This window comes from Pieris napi, chromosome 18, assembly GCF_905475465.1.
Source record: "Pieris napi chromosome 18, ilPieNapi1.2, whole genome shotgun sequence".
Taxonomy (NCBI): Eukaryota; Metazoa; Arthropoda; class Insecta; order Lepidoptera; family Pieridae; genus Pieris; species Pieris napi.
Window position 1 is genome coordinate 5,237,528 of NC_062251.1, and position 8,480 is coordinate 5,246,007.

The 8,480-nt window shown below is 41.3% G+C and overlaps 1 long non-coding RNA gene across 1 annotated transcript; it reads left to right on the forward strand.

Annotated features, from left to right (window-relative positions):
* The first annotated feature begins 4,412 nt into the window (after positions 1-4,412).
* Positions 4,413-5,829, forward strand: LOC125058662. The gene is made up of 2 exons (XR_007118468.1): positions 4,413-4,837; positions 5,001-5,829. It is a non-coding gene; the product is annotated as an uncharacterized LOC125058662 (long non-coding RNA).
* Positions 5,830-8,480: the final 2,651 nt, after the last annotated feature.

An 8,480-nucleotide genomic window follows, 5' to 3' on the forward strand; every position in this document is an offset into this window, starting at 1 on the left:
GAGGGTCAATTAACAGGTTCCATATGGTAGGGCCTCCGATAGAGCCTTGGACGCACCCTTTTGTTGTTCCCTTGCTTATCTCTTCTCCAGCATATCTTAGTGTCACTTTCCTATTTTCTAAATAACTATCCATAACTCTTCTGAGGTTTACCGGACAGCCTTCTTCTGCCAATCGAATTTTTATTTTGGGCCACCACGTGCTGTCAAAGGCGCCCTCTATATCGAGTGAGACGAGAGTAAGTATTTTCTTTTGTTCCAGCTTTTTGCGTATATATTTCACTGTAGTATAAGAGAGCGTCCTCGGTGCTTTTCTGAGGCATAAATCCGTATTGGTGCTTACTGGTTTTCGGTATAAGGTGCCACTTAAGTCTGCTGACAAACATTTTTTCATAAATTTTTCCCAATATAGGCAGTAGACCGATCGGTCTATACGACTTTGGGTCACCGTAGTCTACTTTGGCTGGCTTTCTCAGTACTATGGTTACTGCTTCTTTCCATTTGTTTGGAAAGTAACCTGCTTCGAGACACTTGTTTATCACAGCTAAGAATATATCTGGACTTGCATTAACTGCATGCCAGCAGATATCCGCTGTAAGGCCATCATTTCCCGGAGCTTTCTTCGGATTGAAACTGCAAGCGGCGGTGTTTAGCTCCTCCAACGTAAACGGTGGATCGTGGGTTTCATTATGTTCCACTTTGTTTACCCTACTTGCTGTTTCTCTGACTCGCCTGTGTTCTTCAGTATCATTTTCCTGATCATCGTCCGGGAAGAAGGTTTTGACAAGTAATTCCGCGGATTCTTTGGGACTCTTGTATTCACCGTCCTTGAGTAATAGTTGATCTTCGTATCTTTTGGATGTTCTAGTGATGACTCTGTATATTCCTTGCCACATATTTTCTTTGTCTTGTTTGCTACAGAAGTTTTTCCAACTGTTTGTTTGCGCCTCCCTAGCTTGGGTTTCGTATTTTTCTTTTACGTCTAGATAGTCTCGTATTACTTTTTCTTTTCGAACAGCAGCTGCACAACGAATGCGACGTCTTTTTGTTGCGACTGCTTTTTTGAGCGTGTCCAAATCTTTATTCCACCATGGCACTTTTGTTTCATTTTTTGTTTTTATTTTGGGTAATATACAGTGACTGGCTTCTATTATTATATCTGTATATTTTTCCACGACTTGTTCAATATCTTTAGTATCTATGCTTTCCGTTACATTTTCTCTATTTATTTTGTGTTCTGTTAGTAATTGTGTGATTTTCTCTTTAAATAACGACCAATTCGCTTTTTTAGTGTTGTATATCCTAGTTGTTCTCTTGAATGGTGCGCCTTCAGATTTTGTTAATTTTATCTTGAAGGTTATTGCGTTGTGATCAGAGGATATTAGATCTGGTTCGACTTTCCAGTCATCTATTCTGCCAAGGATGTCTTCTGTACATGCAGTTACATCGATGAAGCTCGTGAACCTTTTTCCGTTTCTTATGGTGTCGAAGGTAGGGACTTCACCATCGTTTAAGACATGCATTCCAAGTTGATTCAGTTTGGTTTCTACCTCCTCACCTCTTGGATCGGTTTTTTGGCTGCACCACCAGATATTTTTAGCGTTCGCGTCTCCTGCTATGATAATATTTTGCTGTAAGGTCTCATGTATTCGCATCAGATGACTCATGTACGGAGTTAGGTTATGGGGAACGGGTTCGAAGTAATACGACACCAGAACGATTTCCAAGTCACGCGTTCGAAGCCCTACCACCACGACATTGGGGGTCGTCAATTCAGGAAATTGAGTTATATCGATGCCGCTATCAAAGACAACCACCGCCGCCTTTGTTGTCTCTCCCTCATCACGTAAACATTGGAAAATCCTTACCCCCTTGTAATTTTTTACTTTTTTATTTGGTCCTACGTATGGCTCTTGAATTAATGCTATAGCGAATTTTTTCCGTTTTGCCTCTATGAATAATTCACTTGTTGCCAACTTTTTCCTTTGAAGGTTAATTTGACACACTATATATTTATCATCTACTTTCAATTTCGTTTCAGCCTGTGTGGGAACCTTAACAATACGCAACCGATAATCGAGCCAACGCATCCCACTTATCTCTGGTTGGGCACTGAGCATGGAACGCATTGTGGTCCGTTTTTTCTGCATTTGCTTTTTTGCAGTTAATGCATATTGGTGCGCTACCCTCTATGTGTTTTGTGCATTCATTTTTCTTATGGTCTCCACCACAGTGTGAGCAAACGTCTTTTTCAATTTCGCAGAATCTTTTCCCATGTCCAAAGGCAAGACATCTGGAGCACTGTATGAGTGGGGACTGGTCCTGGGCTACAACCCTTTGCAACTCAATATGAAGCTTCCCAGCCTCCGTAATAACTTTATATGTGTTAAAAAAACACATCATTCGGGACAGCGCTCGTTATACTCATAAAAGAGCACCAGCACTAAGGCTGTCAGGACTATGCCTGATATGTGTCAAAAAAACACATCTTTCGGGACAGCGCCCGTTGTACTCATAAAAGAGCACCAGCACTAAGGCTGTCAGGACTGCGCCTGATATGTGTTAAAAAAACACAACTTTCGGGACAGCACCCGTTATACTCATAAAAGAGCACCAGCACTAAGGCTATCAGGACTATGCCTGATATGTGTTAAAAAAACACATCATTCGGGACAGTGCCCGTTGTACTCATAAAAGAGCACCAGCACTAAGGCTGTCAGGACTATGCCTGATATGTGTTAAAAAAACACATCATTCGGGACAGCGCCCGTTATACTCATAAAAGAGCATCAGCACTAAGGCTGTCAGGACAATGCCTGATATGTGTTAAAAAAACACATCATTCGGGACAGTGCCCGTTGTACTCATAAAAGAGCACCAGCACTAAGGCTGTCAGGACTATGCCTGATATGTGTTAAAAAAACACATCTTTCGGGACAGCGCCCGTTGTACTCATAAAAGAGCATCAGCACTAAGGCTGTCAGGACTATGCCTGATATGTGTAAAAAAACACATCTTTCGGGACAGCGCCCGTTATACTCATAAAAGAGCACCAGCACTAAGGCTGTCAGGACTATGCCTGATATGTGTAAAAAAACACATCTTTCGGGACAGCGCCCGTTATACTCATAAAAGAGCATCAGCACTAAGGCTGTCAGGACTGCGCCTGATATGTGTTGAAAAAAACACATCTTCCGGGACAGCGCCCGTTATACTCATAAAAGAGCACCAGCACTAAGGCTGTCATTAACGTGAACCGGCCGGCGCAGTGCGCTCGATGATTTCGCTCCACAAATATACCGAGGGCAATAGTCTACGTCGGCATTGGAACGGGCGCGGCGTGCGACCGCCGAATGTTTCTCGTAGAGCGTTGAGAGTCGGTTTTAATTTTATGATTGATGTGTACATATTATGTAATGTAAAAGAGCTCTAAGGCTGTCAGGACTATGCCTGATATGTTTAAAAAAACACATCTTTCGGGACAGCGCCCGTTATACTCATAAAAGAGCATCAGCACTAATGCTGTCAGGACTATGCCTGATATGTGTAAAAAAACACATCTTTCGGGACAGCGCCCGTTATACTCATAAAAGAGCACCAGCACTAAGGCTGTCAGGACTATGCCTGATATGTGTTAAAAAAACACATCTTTCGGGACAGCGCCCGTTGTACTCATAAAAGAGCACCAGCACTAAGGCTGTGTCAGGGTCTGTGCCTGATTTGTGTTCTTTCAGGTCAGCACCCGTAACACTCTCAAAAGAGCTCCAGCACTAAGGCTGTGTCAGGGACTGCGCCTGATTTGTGTTCTTTCAGGTCAGCACCCATAACACTCTCAAAAGAGCTCCAGCACTAAGGCTGTGTCAGGGACTGCGCCTGAAATGTGTTCTTTCACATCCGCACCCATAACACTCTCAAAAGAGCTACAGCACTAAGGCTGTGTCAGGGACTGCGCCTGATTTGTGTTCTTTCAGGTTAGCACCCGTAACACTCTCAAAAGAGCTCCAGCACTAAGGCTGTGTCAGGGACTGCGCCTGATTTGTGTTCTTTCAGGTCAGCACCCGTAACACTCTCAAAAGAGCTCCAGCACTAAGGCTGTGTCAGGGACTGCGCCTGATTTGTGTTCTTTCAGGTCAGCACCCATAACACTCTCAAAAGAGCTCCAGCACTAAGGGTGAGATCTATAGTCCGCACTTGGACTTTGCTCAGACTTACCTTACGAAAAACTTTGCCTAGTGTACACTAAGGTTAAACTATGATTTCGTATTTATAGACATTTTAACGGTGAGATTAAGCTAAGCCCAAGCTAAGACAGCAAATGTCAAAATACAAATTGATGTTTCAGTTCATGCAATACTTTGTTTATTATCCTTTAAAAAAGTAAACAATAACAAATATTTAAACATCTAAAACGGTACACATATATCTTCAATTTATTGTTATTTATGTATTCATTTATTTTATTATTGCAATAACTAGAAATTTACGAGTAACCTTTAGAAAATGTATTAATTATTTAAAGATGACAATAATTTTGTTACGTAGAACGGATCGCATTGTTTTGACAACAGCAACAGAGCACTTGTATCAAATATCAACAATTGAAAATTTTGCCTAAAGTGTTGTATATGTTCGGAACGAATACAACCAAAATCCTTCCATCCTGTACGGTGAGAATGAATTCAAAAGAAGGAACCGTATTTTGAAACACACGGTATTAAATGTGATCCTGCCACTGATCATTACAAACTTGCAACCTTATAACAACAGAGGATCGCCAAACCTACCGCAATTGCAAATACTTTTTGCATTAAGGCATAAAAATGCAACTGGATGTTTTCAGGTAATATTGTATTCATAAATATGTATGGTTTTTCGATTTGAATATTATAGGTACCTATGTATTCTCAAATGATTTTAAATACATTATATGTTGAAGACATTTGTCTTCTGACTTTCAGAAACATAACATATATGTAACTAATAATAATTCATTGACATTACAGATGGTGTGTGGTGATCTGAACAGAATAAGCCAATCTACAGTCTGTTTAATTATAAATAAAGTCTCTGCAGAGTTGAGTAAATTACTTCCTAGATTTGTAAATTTTCCAAGAAATATGAACACAGCCAAAAGGAAGTTTGAAGAATTAATAAGATCTAATACTCACCATGACCTAAACAGTATAATCAGAGCTATTGACTGCACCCATATAAAAATTAATAGACCCAAAGGTATCGCTCACTCTGAAGCATACAGAAATAAAAAAGGGTAATTTTCTGTAAATGTGCAAGCAATAATAGGGCCTGATATGGAAATATTTGATATAGTGACCAGGTGGCCTGGCAGTTCACACGACAGCAGGATATTTAGAAACTGCCAGGCGTATGCAAGGCTGCTAAATGGTGAACTAGAAGGAGTTTTAGTAGGTGACAGCGGTTATCCGGCACTTAACTTCATGTTAACAACACTTTTATATCCAACGACAAGAGCTGACAATAATTATAATTATTCTCAAATAAGAACTAGGCATATTGTTGAAAGGGTTTTCGGAGTGTAGAAAAGGAAATTTCCATGTTTACAGCTAGGACTACAGTCAAAATTGACAAAATATACTAGTTATATATAATTATAGCTTGTGCTGTATTGCATAATATAGGTATATAGAGTCATAAGCATCCCCTATGCTTATGATGATGGTGATCTTGCTGACAGCAGAAGTTGAGTAACACAGAAACAATGAAAGATCTCCTACAGGTCTAGCATTCCGGCAATCTGTGATTGCACAATTTAACTAGGTAATTTGTTCGGTAATAAAGAATATCAAAACAAAACTTGTTTCATTTTAAACATTTATTTTCTGATTCTTTTTTTGAGTGTAATACATATTTCTAATACTAATTTATATTTTTGTTGAAGAAATTCTATTTCTAACAGATTTTTTAATTTTATATGTTCCACTCCTATCTCAAATTTTTTAGGGTAGTCAGGTAATAAATGGTAGAAGATTCAGGGAAACGAAAATAACAGATGTGAAGCGAGAGTCATCGGTTAGGTTATAGTTTGAATTTCGTTGTCACTATAATATGCCAGGGCTGCCAGGTGACAGATACGATATCACACCAGTTATTTATAAGATCTCTCAAAAATGGGGTTGAACACTTATATAAATAATGTAAATAAACAACAATAGATACCATAATAATGTATAATTATTTTATTTCATGCATTTCATAGGTATTTATCAAGATCATTTAAAATTTCTTTGAATTCAAATTCTATTTTTCCCAAAGTCTATGGAACTCTGATACCAAATGGCAACACCGTTCATTAAAAACCGACAAAAATAAAAAGTCCAGTAAAAGATATGATGGTAGAGCAAATTTTAGGCCATTATTTTTGTTAGGCTTATAGTCAAAGTTTTTGGTAAGTCGTCGATTTCGTGGACTTGAGATTAAGCTAAGCCAACACTAGGGAGGGATTCGCAGTTTGCTCTATAAATACCGACTGTGTCTTAGCTCGATAGTTAAGTCAGAGTAAAGTCCAAGTGCGGACTATAGATCTCACCCTTAGGCTATGTCAGGGACTGCACCTGATTTGTGTTCTTTCAGGTCAGCTTCCATAACACTCTCAAAAGAGCTCCAGCACTAAGGCTGTGTCAGGGACTGCGCCTGAAATGTGTTCTTTCACATCAGCACCCATAACACTCTCAAAAGAGCTCCAGCACTAAGGCTGTGTCAGGGACTGCGCCTGATTTATGTTCTTTCAGGTCAGCACCCATAACACTCTCAAAAGAGCTCCAGCACTAAGGCTGTGTCAGGGACTGCGCCTGATTTGTGTTCTTTCAGGTCAGCACCCGTAATACTCTCAAAAGAGCTTCAGCACTAAGGCTGTGTCAGGGACTGCGCCTGAAATGTGTTCTTTCACATCAGCACCCATAACACTCTCAAAAGAGCTCCAGCACTAAGGCTATGTCAGGGACTGCGCCTGATTTGTGTTCTTTCAGGTCAGCACCCATAACACTCTCAAAAGAGCTCCAGCACTAAGGCTGTGTCAGGGACTGCGCCTGATTTGTGTTCTTTCACATCGGCACCCATAACACTCTCAAAAGAGCTCCAGCACTAAGGCTGTGTCAGGGACTGCGCCTGATTTGTGTTCTTTCAGGTCAGCACCCATTACACTCTCAAAAGAGCTCCAGCACTAAGGCTGTGTCAGGGACTGCGCCTGATTTGTATTCGTTCAGGTCAGCACCCGTAACACTCTCAAAAGAGCTCCAGCACTAAGGCTGTGTCAGGGACTGCGCCTGAAATGTGTTCTTTCACATCAGCACCCATAACACTCTCAAAAGAGCTCCAGCACTAAGGCTATGTCAGGGACTGCGCCTGATTTGTGTTCTTTCAGGTCAGCTCCCATAACACTCTCAAAAGAGCTCCAGCACTAAGGCTATGTCAGGGACTGCGCCTGATTTGTGTTCTTTCAGGTCAGCACCCGTAACACTCTCAAAAGAGCTCCAGCACTAAGGCTGTGTCAGGGACTGCGCCTGAAATGTGTTCTTTCACATCAGCACCCATAACACCCTCAAAAGAGCTCCAGCACTAAGGCTATGTCAGGGACTGCGCCTGATTTGTGTTCTTTCAGGTCAGCTCCCATAACACTCTCAAAAGAGCTCCAGCACTAAGGCTATGTCAGGGACTGCGCCTGATTTGTGTTCTTTCAGGTCAGCACCCATAACACTCTCAAAAGAGCTCCAGCACTAAGGCTATGTCAGGACTATGCCTGATATCTGTTAAAAAAACACATCTTTCGGGACAGCACCCGTTATACTCATAAAAGAGCATCAGCTCTAAGGCTGTCAGGACTATGCCTGATATAAGTTTAATAAAACACATCTTTCGGGACAGCGCCCGTTATACTCATAAAAGAGCACCAGCACTAAGGCTGTCAGGACTATGCCTGATATGTGTTAAAAAAACACATCTTTCGGGACAGCGCCCGTTATACTCATAAACGAGCATCAGCACTAAGGCTGTCAGGACTATGCCTGATATGTGTTAAAAAACACATCTTTCGGGACAGCGCCCGTTATACTCATAAAAGAGCACCAGCACTAAGGCTGTCAGGACTATGCCTGATATGTGTTTAAAAAAACACATCTTTCGGGACAGCGCCCGTTTTACTCATAAAAGAGCACCAGCACTAAGGCTGTCATCAACGTGAACCGGCCGGCGCAGTGCGCTCGTTGGTTTCGCTCCACACATATACCGAGAGCAATAGTCTACGTCGGCATTGGAACGGGCGCGGCGTGCGACCGCCGAATGTTTCTCGTAGAGCGTTGAGAGTCGGTTTTAATTTTATGATTGATGTGTACATATTATGTAATGTAAAAGAGCTCTAAGGCTGTCAGGACTATGCCTGATATGTGTAAAAAAACACATCTTTCGGGACAGCGCCCGTTATACTCATAAAAGAGCATCAGCACTAATGC